Source organism: Saccostrea echinata, unplaced genomic scaffold (genome assembly GCF_033153115.1).
Source record: "Saccostrea echinata isolate AGI-Se365-2 ecotype Australia unplaced genomic scaffold, CSIRO_AGI_Sech_v1 ptg000010l, whole genome shotgun sequence".
Taxonomy (NCBI): Eukaryota; Metazoa; Mollusca; class Bivalvia; order Ostreida; family Ostreidae; genus Saccostrea; species Saccostrea echinata.
Genome location: NW_026889759.1, coordinates 11,822,227 through 11,839,115, shown reverse-complemented (window position 1 = coordinate 11,839,115; position 16,889 = coordinate 11,822,227). Strand labels below are relative to the sequence as shown.

The 16,889-nt window shown below is 36.7% G+C and overlaps 1 protein-coding gene across 1 annotated transcript in view; it reads right to left on the bottom strand.

Annotated features, from left to right (window-relative positions):
* LOC133184557 (proprotein convertase subtilisin/kexin type 5-like) overlaps positions 1-16,889 on the bottom strand; it is a 163,562-nt gene that overhangs the window by 132,751 nt on the left and 13,922 nt on the right. The gene's annotated exons all lie outside the window — the stretch shown is intronic.

The following is a 16,889-nucleotide window of genomic DNA, read 5'->3' as shown; positions in this document are numbered from 1 at the left end:
TCAAGATAAAATCTATTTTTTATTTATTTTTTTATTATTATTATTATTTTTTTTTTTTTTGAACTACTGGTTTAGTTTTAGTTTATCTCTACTAATCCGATCAGTTATAAACAAATATCTAAAATACAGTGTGCTTGATTAATTAGAAGTTTTCAGTAAGCGATACATATTATCCAACCTCTCATGATCAGGGTCCCCTTTCAGAATAAAGAAATCAACTGAAATAATCAGAAAGAAAGAAAAACTAAATATATTTGAAAATTCTTTTTGATGAAAATGGAGAATATTTAATGTTTAACTTTGATTTTCATAAAGCAAGAATTAAGTACCAGTTTTCTTAGTCAGATAATATGTAAAATTTAATCTCTTCTGATCTGATCTGCAATAATTTCTATACATACTTTACACTTTTGTTAATATGACAGCTGCAATGTTTCCGTTTTCTTAACAGAGCTTTCTAAATATCCTGTTATTGCAATAGTCATAATAATAAACATGTCACTATAAAGAAAAAAGAAGAAGAAAAAAAGAACACGAGGCTTGTATTGCCTTTCATGTTAAATCAAGTATACAGTATAATTACGTGTTTGGAATTAATGTGTTGTATTTATGAATTTCTCTTCAACATCGTTTACATGTTGCGATGTACTTAAAAAATACGGCAAAATTTTAGTAAATTTATTTTCTCTCCATTCAGGAAAGGTAGTGTGATTCGCTGTTCTACACGGTCGGATGTCTCCGTAAATTTCAGACATCGGGAACGAGCATCAAAATACTTTATTTTCAGCAATGGTTTTGTTTAGAATGTTAACAGGTGACAGTTAATGGCACATCAACTTTTTTTTTCTAAGTGGTTACTGTCACAGATAGTAGTACTTATTCTTGAACTAGTATTAAATATCGGTATATGGACAGTTTAATGGAAATAGAAAACCATGTAGTATAAGAATGACAAAACAATTAGAAAATACAAATTACATAGTAGTTTCATGCAGTCCTACATGTATAACCACCTGGGATTCACGACACTTTTCACTGAAAGACTGGAAAGGAAATAAGCATGTCACCGTAAAAGTAATTTTTTTTATGGCCAGGTTATTGACAAGCAAATATTGCTGCTTTTTAAAATAGTATTTATTTATTTAGATAAAATGGTTCTCGAAAATAAATGAATAATAAGTGGTAATTTAAAATAAAAATGTCCCTGTACATCTGTATATTTCAGTTAGTAAGTAAACAAGCACCTAATTCCATGCTTGCAGACAATCACGTGTTAAACGTGTTAAACATGTTAAAGCCAGAGGCCTGTTCAACAGCGCGAACGTTCGCGAGCGCTCGCCAACATTTCTGTTGAAAGGATAAGGAATTGAGGCGAGCGCTCGCGGACGTTCGCTCTGTTGAACAGGCTACCGTGCTTCACTGACTGTCCGTTACATGTAGCTTATTTCCGGCTGCGTTCGGCACCCGGAAAGAATTAAACTACTTTAGTTAACTCATTACTTCACTTTAATCTTTGTTCCCAATTTTCAGCGCCCTTATAATGAAGCTGCTTAAATCATTGTTTTCATTATAAAAAGGAATTTTAGTAGAAGTATTTTTAAATCATTAGTATAATTTTATGCCGAAGAAAAATTTTAATTTTACGCAAACTTTGAATGCAAATTATGAAGTAAATCAGATTTGTTGTAATTACGATAACTTACATCCCCCCCCCCCCCCCACCGAGGCCTTTTACTATATATTAATCTTACTGGAAAAAGATTTTTTAAATTAAATCTTTACTGAAACATGATATTGGATAGTGTTAAAAAATTTTCATGCTATAATTGTGATATGTAGATGCCATGTTATTACCATTCACATACCCAGCACTTTAGATATTTTGTAACACTTGCCACTCAAAATAGAAGCCATGTTAAAATATTATTTTTTAAGTGTGCACAAAAGTGCATTAGTTTTTTGGTAGCTGCTTACTTCTTTTATTTCTTGACATTGAATCCCTTTTCACAATTTCAGATTTTATTTAAAATTTCATGATAATAATCCTCTACATTTTCTTGAATATTTGTTCGCTGCATTTTATTTCCGGGATTTTACACTGCTTTTACGGCAATTGTTATTTTCATTTCTGACAATTTGTACCTTTCCAGAAATTTATGTGGGAATAAACTTTAACAAAAGTAAATATTACCGTAAAAAAATTACACTTATTTTAAACCATGTTTTCCGAATAAAAATATTACAATACACTGTATATAAATGCAGCCTAATTAAAGGTTTTGCTTGAGTTAAATAAACACGCGTTTTTCCCCAACTAAACTCAATGTCAACCGAATAACGTGTCAAAATTATATTGGATATTGATGATTTATTCTATCAAGTCTTTTAATCTGCTTTTATTGCCAGGAAGGTACTTTATAATTAAAGTCGTAGAAATTATCTTTAAAATGTCGGAAATGAAACCATTAATATTTTAGAGGATTCATTCCATTTTTTCACTTTAAATTTTCAGATACTACTGGCTCTTCTGAAGAAAAGATATTCAAATCACATGTAATACAATTCCTCTACTTTTAATAAGCTCTACTTATTTCTGCATAGAAATGCAAAACCTAGACATGGTTAGATCACTTGATTCTTAATAATTGATGCTTTTATTTAAGGAAATTATTGTTTTCAATAGTCTACTTAAATCTAAATTGAAATAATACTACAAAACAATCTTATTTAAAAAAAACTAAGACCTCAGAGTGTCTCAGGATTACCTCAGTAGCCACAGTATTAAACCTCAGGACTACTCAGTATCAGCTCTGTGCCCTCAGAGCCACCTCAGTATCCCTCAGTACCCCCTCAGTACCAACAGAGTAAACCTCAGTGACTCTCAGTATGTCCTCAGTATCCACAGTGAAAACCTCAGTGCTCCTCAGGACTACCTCAGTTTTCTCAGTACCAGGCTCAGTACCACTCAGGGTTTTCTCAGTACAACTCAGTACTTCCTCAGGGTTTTGTTAGATTCTCAGTGCTTTTTAGTTACAGTAGTGGAGGTTTGACCAGTCTCCTGAAGATGTGTTTCTTAGGAGCTAGTTTTCGTTTATGAGCCGAACTAAGAGGTAACACTCCTTTTAATAGGTTGTACACGATCTCGCAGATTTTGAGAATACAATCTCCAGAACAATGTTTTAAAATACCCGTCTTTAATGGAGAGGAATAGTGAGGGTCCGATAACACTCTTAAAAGAGGCCAATGAGGTTTTAATCGTGTAGAACAGCATCTTTTCTTCTTCTTCTTAGCCATCCTGGGGTTAAAATGAGGACATGTTCCAGGTTTCTCCCCTTTTTATACTCTCAAGGAGGAGGAGCATACATGTCGTGTTTGGCCTTCTCGTGTTTGTCTCTATTTTTCTGGGTGACGTAGAATTTGGAACAATATCGGCATTTATATCTTATTCCTTTAGGAAGTTGAGGTGTAGAAGCAGTCAGAGGTTGAAAGCGTGCTATTTTAGGAGTGTGAATGGGTACTTTAATTCTAGGAGTGTGAATGGGTACTTTAATTCTAGGAGTGTGAATTCCCACATTGACTTGAGGAAACATTTCTAAATCGGGAGCTCTTTGACTGCCTATGGGTCCCATAGGACGATCCATTCTCATTTCAGCTTGTTTTTTTAATAACTCCCCAATAGTTTTTTGTCTTTGTTCTTTATAATACTGATTGATTTCGTTTTTTAAACTTTCAGGCATGGCTTTTCGTTGAGCTGGAGTTTTGGGAGTCGTTTTTTTCTTTCTACCACCTTTTCTTTGAGTAGGTTTTCTCTTTTGAGGTTTTCTCTTTTGAGGTTTTCTCTTAGGAGGTTTTCTCTTCTTTCTGGTCTTTTGAGCTGCTCCTCCTACTCGGACCATCCAATCTGGAAACACTCTTTGTTTCTTATTATTGACTCGCACTACCACACTTTTTAAACGACGAACACGTCGTTTCTTAGGTGCATTCCATTTAAATAAATGACGAATGATGACTCCGCCTAGAAATCCGGCTCCTCCGCGTTTTAAAATGGCATTTTTTCTGTCTTGATCACTGCCGACTTATCGGCTATGATACTTAAATCTTGACGATGATTATTAATAAACTTTTGAGTCTGTTTATTGATAGGTAAGACCCCACGTATCAAATTTCGAGCTCCCATAGCAAACCAATTCAATAAGGCTTTACGCCCTAATTCGATTAAATGGGCTCGCTTGGCAGGATCTCGCTCCCGCTGTAAACGTCGTAACGTTTTCACTAATTTACTCTTGGCTGAGAGAGGTCGACCCATGACGACTGTATAATGATAAATGACAAGTTTAATGTTGATACATTTTTATTTATACTCTTGTGGCATGTGTATAGTTAACAATTCAAACAATCGACTTCTCAATCTGTATTCGTCTGGGGTGTGTGGATTTAAGTCCACCAGGAGATACCCGTGAGGAACACTGGTGGCTTCTTGATAGGCTGACATCAAATGAGGTAAGGCTAACTGTCGACTCAAGACACTGATTTGAGATTTGTCTCTGGGATTTTTAAACAACACTAAATAATGAGCATTCAAACTAATGGTGCGATGTTGTGGTGCCCGATCAAATAAATTCTGAGTGATGTAAATCACACTGGTATTCCGATGATGCGCTTTACGGGTAAACCAATCCACGATGGATTCGATGGCTTTTCCTCCCATCATGTCGTCAAAAATGAGTAAGTGAGGAATACTTAAATTGGCTACTAATTTCTCATCGTCTTCTGGAATATTTCGAATGAAGGAGACCTGATCTGTTAAAGAAATATAAGCAGGTTGCCATTCTCGATAACACCAGACAATTTTTTGTGGCATGGGGGTAATCCAATGTAAATTTTCCACTAATTTCTTAACAAATTCCGTTTTCCCCGATTTAGATGGTCCTGCTACCACCATGGTAAATTCGTGTTTTAATTGAAAAGACGGGAGTGTCTCGTCAGGTTGCATGATGATAAATGAAGAGAAAAATAGGGTTTCAATCCTTTTTATTCAACACAGAAATATACGTTGGGTTCTCTTCACATCGGATCGACAGATGGGGCAATACCGGAAGGTGGGAGCACATAATGAACAGCAACATACGTGTCCACAAGGGAGTAAAGCCATTTGTAATTCTCCCTCTAAACAAATGTGACATTTTCCTGTGGCCTGAATCTCTGTAGAGGTTTGGTCTAGTAGAGGTTTAATTTCAGGTGAAACTTTGTATCCCACCCGGAGTAAATGGTTAATGAATACGATCATCACCCACTCACGTCCTTTGTAGGTATTGATGTAAGGACAGTTAGGGTTCCAATACGCATGTTCTACATAAGGATCGTCTGTAGGTTCCCAGTTGGTGAAACCCATACCACAATGAAAACAAGTGGTCTTATCACCCACTCCCCTGTAATAAAATCCGGCTTTGGCTAGGTTGGGTAATAATCCTTTTAAAGACTCGGGCCATCCCTCTTTAAAGGTAGCTTCTCTCTTTAAGAGCAGAGCATAGTTAGGGTAATGAGGAACCCCCTCTGGCTCCCTAGAATGAACAGCCATGACTGAAGTGTTCAAATATTTTTGTCCCCTTTTTATAACCCCCTTCATTTTTAGGGGTTTTCCCCAATAATAAAAACACATTTTGAAATACAGTATGTTTTTAATAACCATAAGGTAAAGTATTATAATCATTCATTAATTGTCTCTTATCATAGACAATTCTATATTGTTTTTCTAAAGGTACTGTCTTGACTTCATGTTGACGAGTCCTCTGTATTTTGTAAGGATAACAGACTTGGATTTCATCCATTTCTTTCTTGAGCATTTTTTCTAATGTCTCTGGTGACACGATATTGGAAGCCCGATAATTAAGAGTCAATCCTTTGACTTTACACACGGAATTTCCCTTGGCGGTGAGGTAAGCATAATTTTTAGGACCTCCTGACATGAATTTGATAATGTGGTCCCCGTCTAATTCGTCGGTCCATTCTCCTAAACTGTGGCCAAGGGTAGGATTAAATTGTCCCTCCTTATGTTGGTATATGATACTGTCCGTATCGAAATAAAGGACCCGATCTCCTAAAGGTTGTAAAGTCTCGTAGAGGTGTAATCGGGCATGAGCGGTAGTGAAACAGGCCAGTACCACGTTTCCGAAGGGACACTCTTCTACAAATTCCTGTTTCTCTTGATAATTCACCAGCATCATGTCCGATTCGGGCTGCTCTTTATTTTCTAAGAGTTCTAGCCCTTTGATGTCAATGGTCGAATCTTGTAAGAGTTGCTGTACTTCCTCTTCTTCGGTCAAGTATCGAGTTTTAGGTAATAACAGGCGTTGAGCGAATTTTCCCCACAGGCAATTTAAAAAGAGTTTGGCTATCGTTCTTCGCACCGGATTTTTTTCTATACTTAATAGGTCCATTCTAATCCCTTCTCTGTCTATGACTTTACGAATGTAATCTAGTTTTTGTTCCTCCGTCTGACAATCAGGTGGGAATCCAGACGCTTCCTGTTTGATCTTTAAGAAGGTATCGATGTAAGATCTGAATAAATCTTGACTGCTTTCTGGAAAATGCCAAACCTCGTAAATCCGCTCTAAAGTATATCCCATGTCTAAGGCTTTATGTAATTCTGTAGTCACCCAAGTACCTGTAAGACTGCGTTCCTGATCTGTGTGTTGACATCGATGTTTAGAAGTAGAGTCCTGTCGTTCCGCACAGGTTCGACATAATGGAAATAATAACTTGCCTCCTGTGCGATAAGGTAAAACGGGGTGATAGAGGCCTCGGGGTGGTAAGACCCGACAGTGAATGAGGCCGAAGTAAGATCTCACGTCCTGGAATTGGTCTGTTATGATCTGAGGATGACCTAGGGGAAAAAGTCTGTGTTTTAAGACGTAAGGGTATAAGGAACAGACGTCCACGTATCTCATGTCCCCCTCCTCACAATACAAGCGTGCAGCATTCGTGCGGCCTCCGTACAGGGCTTCTCGGGGGTTCAAAGGATCTGGAATGTCCAGGTCTCGTACATAATTCTGTAATGTCACCTCTCTTTGTACTTGTTGATCGAAATCGTGTTCCCAGATACTATGTACGGAATACCCCATTTCCTCTAAGACCGTATTCCTCCTTAAGGTTTCCTCGTGTAATTCCTGGTAAGTAAATTGTGTCCGGTGAGGATGAGTTTCGGTCTGTAGATTCGGATAGCAAGTAGGGCATCCGTGCCAATAGCATCCGTAAAATTCGTAGATGGTACGAGTAGCTTCCTGGTATCCATCTACATTATAACTTCCGATCTTCACTTCTCCTCCGTTTCTAGCATGTCGTATGTGAGATCCGCTCTGGTGACTCATCCAGGTTAGCCACCGACAGGCTTTGGCGGAATATTGACGCGCAGGCTGATACCCCATGTTGGGAATGATGGCAATGGTATCTTCGGGCATGAATCCTCGACGGTAAGCTAAATTGGCCGCACTGGCAAAAGTGATGGATTCCTGGAAGGGGTCTACATGGACCAAGGTCTTGAGAGTGGCTCGAAACTAAGCACAGCATCGTCGTAAAATATCGACGTCTGAAATACAATAGTCTAAAAATTCCTTCTGGTAATCAAACACTTTCCCGGCTTGTTTTTCGTACCATTGGTAAAAAGCCTGTCGTCCACTAATAGACATGTCGTCCGGATTGTAGAATGCCGCCGGTGGAGAAGGCCCCACATAATTCTGGTTCTGTTCTGTATTAAAAAAGTGAGAGAAATACCCTTTTTTCAGTTCTGTGAATCCGAAAGCAGAGGGCATTTTAGACAGAGCAAAAGGTAAAAAATTATACGAGTCGATGAATTTCAATCCGCAGATTTGCATGGATAAGATTTTACTGCCGTTCATGATGACTGTAGGCGTCATGCAGGCGGAATGCACCAGGTAATTTAAAATGAACTGTCCGTCATATCCTTTGAAATTGTGGGCAATGATGATGGCCTCGTCGTGTAATAAGGCGGAATTCTTATTGCCTGTGTCGGGTTGTAATAACCAGTCCATGAAGTGTTTTAAGGTATCTGGCCCTTTAAACACGTGTTGACGGGGTCCCATGTGTCGACAGTGAGGACAGGGATCTTCTATGGGTAAGTGCCCGCAATGTTGACATACGCGGTGTGCCACACATAAATTAGGGACGTGGATGCCGTTTTCCTGTGTACATTCGAAATCGAAATAAATATAAAACTGTAATGTCTCTTTGCCTTTCTTTTTCTTTTTCTCAGGCTTCAGTTGAACGTAGCACTGATGATCCGTGTCTACAGTTTTCTTACAGATCTTACATTGTTTCTGTCCTCCGCAATGATGATGAGGGAGTAACATTTTAGACATCCATTTCTCAATGGTCGCATCGTCCCATTAAACTGCATACCGTTGTGGCCGTATTCTTACTGTGAGGCCGTAAATGGTTTTCGTAGCAAGTTCTGCTCTGAAAAAATCCCTGGCATTGACTACATTGAATGTGGCTCCCGTCTGGAGGGCAGGGCGTGTCCGTTAAACAAAATGAACAGCGGTAAGGACACTTGGTACGATGGCCTGTAATGTTCCTGTACCCCACATCGCAATGATCACAGTAATATGGGTTGCCCGTCACAGCTGGCATAGACAAAATAGCATCGCAATGATGATCGTTTAACAGAATGTTTAAACAAGTTCCATCTCCGCAGCCTTTGTACAGGGGCTCTAATCTGAGTTTAGAGGAGGTGGACTTGAACTGAAATATTTTCAGTCGATAGCGAGGGGCTAACACCTGTTGTAATTTCCCCCATTCTTCGGGTCCACAAGGCTGATGAATATCACAGCCGGCTTGTTCCATGAGAGCTATAGCTTCGTTTTTCTGGTCATTAGCTCTTACATCTCCTAACCTCATGCGTTTCCATAATTTTTCCCATTCAACTAAACTCTCTGGATTTTCCGGTTTTTCACTGTGTAACCGGGTGAGTACAATGGCTCGAGCTAAACAAAATTTATCCCAAGGATTGTCGATCTGAACGATGCATCGTTTATTCTTTTTAAAACTCTCCTTGTTGACCATCAGGTGTTTAGTATTCTGTCCACCACTGCCTTCTGGATATTTGACATGAAACATGTCGAATTCCATAGACCCGTCTCCCAGTTTAAAATCTTTCTTAGATTGTTGCACGGCTTCTATTTTGTCTAAAATGAGGTCCTCGTTTAAATGTTTACATTGCGTAAACTCGTACCAAATGTCGGAATCCAGAGAAGGGTGGTGAATATTCAGGCGTACATAATCGTTAGGGTTACACTGCATTTGATATTTGACATTCTGTAGCATGTCTCTAAATAATCGCCGAACAAAGCCTCTGTTTTCCTCCTCTGGAAATTCTTTAAAATTCACACTGTAGACATCTTCTTTAGCTTTAAATTTTCTGGAATGCTTAGCTTTATTGAGTCTCAGTTGGTAATACTGGGAAATGGTTTTTGGTTTCGGTGGTGGTGGTGGTGAATGAGGTGGTGATGGGGATGGTTCTTCTTCTTCAGGTAGATTCCTTAAAACTTGTAAGTGTTGAGCTCGGTTGGCTTTGGCTCTCTTTAATCTTTCCATTAATCTCGCATTTTTTTTCCTGAGAACTAATTCTCTGGTTCTCTGTCGAGAAATAATTCTTTCTAATTCTTTCTCCCGTTTTTTCCATCTCATAAGTTGTTGTGCATGTAACAATTGTTTCAAGGCACTATCAAAATTCATCTTGATAGATCTGACAACAAAATGAGCTGAAAGTCGGAGAAAAGCTGTATTTATACAGTGTATGACGTCACAATGCATAGGTAGCTGGCTGATCCAAGACTAAGTATTGAGACGTACACAGTACGTACAAAAGGGTATATAAAGCAGAGCTGGAAATTTTAGGATCAGTCTTAGTGGGCATTTGGTACTAGACAGACGTAAAAAAAAATATGGCAGAGGAAAAGTCCATGAATTTACCTGCAACCTTACCAGAGACACAGGATAGTATTGAAGGAAATGAAAGAAGTTTGATATGTGATATCTTAGATCAAATGACCAATGTAATGGAGATACTTCAACAGACTATTTGTGAGTTTAAACAAGACATGATTACTGAGATTCGTGTGTTTAGAGGAGTGATAATGAATGAGATTGGAAATCTAGAAAAGAAAATAGAGACTAGTCAGGATCAAAAGCAGATTAACAACAAGAGGAAACTTCCTACTACCCAGACGGAGAAGACCCTGAAACTCCAGAAGAAAAAGTAAATATGTACATTTTTTACTTTGAATAAATCATCTTACACACCTTTGACTGTGTTATTGTTTTTTCCGTTTTCAGAAAATAGAGCTCTGTGTGAATGACACACATGACGTCACAATGGTATACTTGAATCGATGCCAAGATTGTGTATTGCCTATACCTGACTCAGCACAAAACGTAGATCAAACGTAGACTCCCCTTTTTTTTTACTTGGGTTTTTCCAAGGTGTATACTAGATTGAACAGGCCAGGGGACCAAAAAAAAGTGCACTCAGTTGACCCGGCCATCCAGGATCTGGGGGGGGGGACAAAAGTGCACTCAGTTGACCCGGCCATCCAGGATCTGGGGGGGACAAAAGTGCACTCAGTTGACCCGGCCATCCAGACCCCTTATACTACTGTAGTTCATAGTCAAATTTAGTATTTTAAAGGGCCTAACAATTAGCATGAAATATGTCAGTCAAAATAAGACCCAGTGATAGGTTATATTTGCGAACAAGATCATTATAAGGACCACAGAATTTTCAAAATGCTCATTTCAAATGAGATTTTTAAATTTCCTGTAACATGAACTTATTTGTCAGTAGCATGCTTTGGTTTAAAAAATGTTCATCCTCTCTTGAGTATATAATAAGTTGTGAGACATGAACATCATATGTAGGTGATAGTGGAATATTACTACATAAATAAAGAAAGTTGACTAAGGAAAATCCAAAGTCATATCTTTGTCATACAGTTCTCTAGTAGTTGTTAGCTGGCTCTTATCATCTATAGTCAGGAAAACATTCAAACATGAAATGATGTGGCAGACTCTGTGGTGTCTTTTATTTCTAGATCACTGGGTTATATCAAGTCGACATATGAATGGAAGTAACTAATGTTAATTCATAAAACGTCGTTGTTATCTGAATATTGAGGTTTTTCTTTTTTTTCTCATGTATAAGTTTTTTAAAATAAATTTTGCTTCATACCTGAGCACTTCAGGTAGGAGTTCAGTATTGAAAAGTTTATTAAAATTTATAAGTGGTCCCAAACTACCCATAAAGTGGGGGGGGGGATGAACATTTTGAACAAATGTGTATCTAAACTAACTGAGGTTGCTTCCATTTTTCTTTAACTAATCATGGCTTAAGAAGATTTTTAAAGATTTTTTTTTCTATAAGTTTTATCTTATATTGTGGCCCCACCCTGCGTGCCTACCTCTGTGGGTCATGATTTCAACAATCTTGAATCTATACTAATCTTAGGATGCTTCCTGATCAGTTTCATCTTCCTGGGCCTAGTGGTTCTTGAGAAGAAGATTTTTAAAATATACCATTAATTTTTCACTAATTTGTAATGATCTCCCCTTGGAAGAAAGCTTGGCCCTTTATTTGAAAAAAAAAAACCCTAAATCCTCTTCACCCAAGGATACTTTGTGGCAAGTTTGGTTGAAATTGGCCCAGTAGTTCCTGAGAAGAAGTTGAAAATGTGGAAAGTTTACAGACAGACGGACACCGAACAAAATGTGATCAGAAAAGCTCACTTGAGCCTTCGGCTCAGATGAGCTAAAAAAGGTCTGCTTATAAAGAAGCGCAATAAGTGTCCATGGGTATTCCAACAGATTGTTGACTTGGACACTGACCTTGACTTGCCAAAATGACCTTTTGTCAAGTTCATGAGTCATAAGCAATATTTGTGTCAAACATCAGCTTCCAATTATTCAAGTTATGGACCGGAGACATGAATAATAAACCTTTTCTGCCATAGGCAGACCCTAAGGCCATGAGCAATTTTTGTGACAAGTATAAGCTTTTAATGTTCTCCATTTTAAAATATGGTAGGGACAAGGAATTAATCATTTTTCTAAAGGTAACTTGAACTTAAGGTATTAGAGGTGTAATACACCATTTCCAGTAAAAATGACGGCATTTACCGAGGTGTCTGACATCGGCAGTTTTCGGAACACTGTACTTCGTAAACAAAATGGCGTGTCGTCAATTAAGACGGCCTAGGACGCTAACATAAAACTTACACCAAAGAAAAGGAATATAACTTAGCGGAGGAGAGAATAAATATGATATTACGAAGAAAACACGTTAATATATTTTGTTAGACAAAATATGCAGTCAAAAAGATGATACCTTCAAATACACACTTCATGGGTTTTTCCAACTTCTAAAAATAGCACCATTTTCGAAGAACGAAGGAAGTATACCAGTATACCTTTCTTCAAAACTTTACATTCGCATCGCGATTTCTTGTGATTCTCTCATTATCAGCAAACCGTTTGAGGGGAAAAAATGTACGTAATAGGTAGCATTGCGTGCATTGTAGAATCTGCAATTTATAAGTGACGTTCAATGTCCATACGTAAAATATCTGAGATGTTCAAATTATATCAGTAAAAAATAGAATGTAAATATGTTTACAACTTCAAAGAAAGAAAATTAATATAAGATATGGGAATAAATGATTTATTCTGGGTTGGGTTAGGGTGATTTTTGTTATTTTATTTACATTAATTTATTTATTTATTTTTACATGTTTACTGTTTAGAACGGGGGGGGGGGGGGTATTTTTTTATTGATATTTTTCTTATATACATGTGGGGAACAATTCAGTTTTTTTTAACCTTTTGATTAGTGTTTCTGTCAGTATATATTTTAGTCTACATTGTATAGTAATGTTTCGATCTGTAAAGAACTTCATGCACATGGAAGCTGCAAAAATGTAGGTCATTTTGCAAATCTTTGTCTGGGTCAAGGTCACTGTGACGAGGTCAATCTTCTGAACAAATGAATCTGACTAAAGTGAAGTGTATTCAATATGACAATAACCTGTTGTTTATATATGCTCATTATTTCATTAATTATCACATACCCCATGACATTTACAAAAAATGATGGCTTAAATTTTTAGGGGTACATCGCTATGATACAGAATATAGATAAATATTGTGGATGAAATAAAAAATTTTTGTTGTTATATTATCACAAACACACCTTACACAAAATTTATATTGTTCTTTTATTGATCTTTCCTACCAAATTTTTCTTTGACAGAATATCACAAACGGTTTTATGAAAAAAATCGCCAAAATTGTCATTCAAAGTAGACAAGTATTCATATATCATACTTGATGAATTTGAACTAAAAAGAATATACATATGCAATCTGTACTGCTTAGTGTTGCAGCTGAATACATGAAACATTCAACTGTTTGCGACTAACTAGAGTAGAAATAAAAATTACATCTTACCTTTTATCCATTAAAGGTGCACCAGTGGTTAGAGGGTACAGACATGAAAATAAGTATAGAAAAATTATGTTTGGACAGAATTGCTTGAAACTTTGGGAAATATTGCCTGAAGTGTTGTCCATTATAACTAAACTGAATTTAGTCATATTCAAGGTCATGACCATTACACCCCTAATACCTTAATCAAATGACCCTGGGTCAAGGTCAGGACACACCTTCATATCCTAAGCAATATTTGTATGAGGTAAGAACTTCCACTCTTTCTTCATTAGGAAGTTACAGAACCAGCACAGAATTTGTACTTTATCTATCAGTGACCTTGAACTTCTCAAATTACATTAACGTCATGAATTTTTAAAAGTTGGTACCCAAAATGTCTTGTCCCAAGGAATACACAAAGTAACATGAAATATAAAAACCCTAACACCAACCATTCAGGAAAATATGGTACCCAAACAAAGATCTGGTCACATGGAATATACATGTAAAATCAAAAGACCTAGCACAAACTATTTAAAAGTTATGACCAAAGTTAAAGTTTGGTAAAATTTTGAAAAAGTCGGTCAAACTCCAAGGTCAAGGTCAAATAAGCAGGTACCCAAAGAAAAGTCTTGTCACAAGAAACACACCTGTGAAATATGAAACTCCTAGCAGCATGGACCATTCAAAAAACTAGAAAACTGATCAGTCAGCAAGGGCCCCGCCGAGGGGTAGAAATATAAGGGTGCAGCTTACAGAATGAGAATTTTAATTAATTACAAAAATTTAAAAATATATGAAGAAGAATATGCAATAACAACTGTATTTATAAAATTTCAAGATAATTCCTAAATATCCAACAACCTGTAAAGAGTATCCCTGTATTTACTTAAGGCAGTAAAAAACATCATATCTATAATAACTCAATTAAATGTATATTTAAACAAGAAAAAAGCATGTACATAAAATGCCAGCCTTCAGTGAATGCAAAATCATCCAGGCTTGACCTTAACGTCAAAACAAACATCAGTTGCAGACAAAGGTTAATTTATCTTAAAGTGACAAATAAAGATAAGCCTGGAAAAATTTCTGCCCCAGACAAGATAATTAATCCCAGGGGATTAATTGTACTGCTCTCTCATCCTTTTCTTTCAAGTTTACAATAAGAACTTTTTCAGTAATGATAGAATGAGTTTATTATCGGACTACCTGTTAAAATTAATAGTTTTCTTGAATATACATACAGCAGCAAAAAAAATATGAATAAATAAATAAAATAAATAAATAAATAAAAACAAAAAAAATTAAAAAAAACATATATTGTTTTTAGAGTTCAATAAAATCATAACTAATTGTGTATTTTATCAAAATAAAGTATGGACTTTATTTAAATCCACATTTCAGCGAATGTAAACATCATTCAGAATTGACCTTAACTTCAAAACAAAGTTCATTTGCAGACAGAGGTATTAATTAATCTCAATTTGACAGAAACAGAAAATGCTTTGGATTTTCTTCAAGAGGAAAGTTAATTAATCCCATGGGACTAGTTGCAGCTTTCATAGTTTACAATAGGAACATTCTCAGCAGTTATCTCTCTTTGCCCTGGCATTCATTCTAATGTAAAGTTAAGGAATCTACCCCACTACCCCAGCTCCAAACTGGATGACATAGAGATCCAAAGTTAGCATCAAAATATGTCTCACTGCCTCTGTAACCAACATACCAAACTGGAACTTAATTGGTCAACTACAAAAAAAGTTATTAGAAAAAAACAGAAAATTTGTGGACGGAAGAATGACAGACGGACAGACAGACAGAGTGATTACTATAGGGCACCCGCAAATCCTTGCGGGGCCCTAATAAGGGCAAGGTTAAAAGTTTTTGCAGACAAACAGATTAACAGACATACAGACAGACCAAAAACTATATGCTCTGAATCTTCGATTACAAAGACATAAAGAGGAGGGTAATCCTGATTTACCTACATGTCATTTTACATGATAAAAATTAAACAACTAATAGGTCCTTAAAGTTTATAGGTATTTACTTATCCCAGTGTCAAAGAGTCAACCCTGACTCATGTCAGTAGTAAATTTAAGAAGAATGCCATTCATTTTTTTTTTTAAAGTCCATGTATCTTTTTTGAAATATGATTTCATCATTAGAAGACCAATATAAGCTCCTAATTACATGATTTATTTGTTTTGTATTCTTACAGAGAAAATGAAAAAATGTTTATGATGCCACTGTAAAGCTTAAAATTTGCTGTAAATTAATGCATAATATAAATCTAAAATAAAACGTAAGTAATCAGAGATTACAGAGCTCACCTCAATGAATGCTGTCTTTAAGCAAGCCAAAGTCCACACCAAACTAATAATCTAGTAGTGTGCATCCCTAGATGCAACATTTATGCAATTTGGGTCTGATAGGGCTTGCAGTTACTTAGGAATTGACTTATCTAAAAACTTAAACTAGTCATTCATTCAGAAAATTAAATCAAATACAGCATCTGAAGTAAGTTTAAGAGTGTCATCCCTTGATGCACCATCCATGCAAGTTTGGTTCAGATAGGCCTTAAAGTTTCTTGGTAATGGACCTACTCCAAACCTGCTCTCTCATCTGTAGAATGTAGGTATATCCAGCATCTGAAGCAACTCTGGTAGTGTGCATCCCTTTTTGTATCACCCATGGAATTTTGATTCAGATAGGCCATATAATTTCTTGGTCACAGACCTGCTTGCAAAACTTTAACCTGTTACTCATCTGGAAAATGTAGGTCAAATCCTGCATCCAAAGCAACCCTGGTAGTGTGCGTTAATAAATGTATCTTCAGTGTAATGTTGGTTATCAGAGGACTTATAGTCACTTTAAACTGCTCTAAAAGCTTTAACATGGTCACTTATCTGAAAAATGTAGGTAAATTCAGCATCCAAAGCAAGCCTGGAAGTGTGCATCCTTAGATGTATCATCCATGCAAGACTGGTCAACATAGGGCTTACAGTTATTTGGAAATGAGACCTGCTCCCAAAACTTTAATCTGGTCACTCATCTGTAGAATGTAGGTCATATCCAGCATCTGAAGCAACTCTGGTAGTGTGCATCCCTTTTTGCATCACCCATGCCATTTTGATTCCAATAGGCCTTATAGTTACTTGGAAATGAGATCTGCTCCATAAACTTTAATCTGTTTACTCATCCATAAAATGTAGGTCAAATCCAGCATCTGAAGCAAAACTAGTAATGTGCATCCCTAGATGTATCATCCATGCAAGTTTGGTCAATATAGGGCTTATACTTACTTGGAAATGAGATCTGCTCCAAAAACTTTACCCTGGTCAATCATCCATAAAATGGAGGTCAGATACAGCATCTGAAGCAAGCCTGGTAGGGTG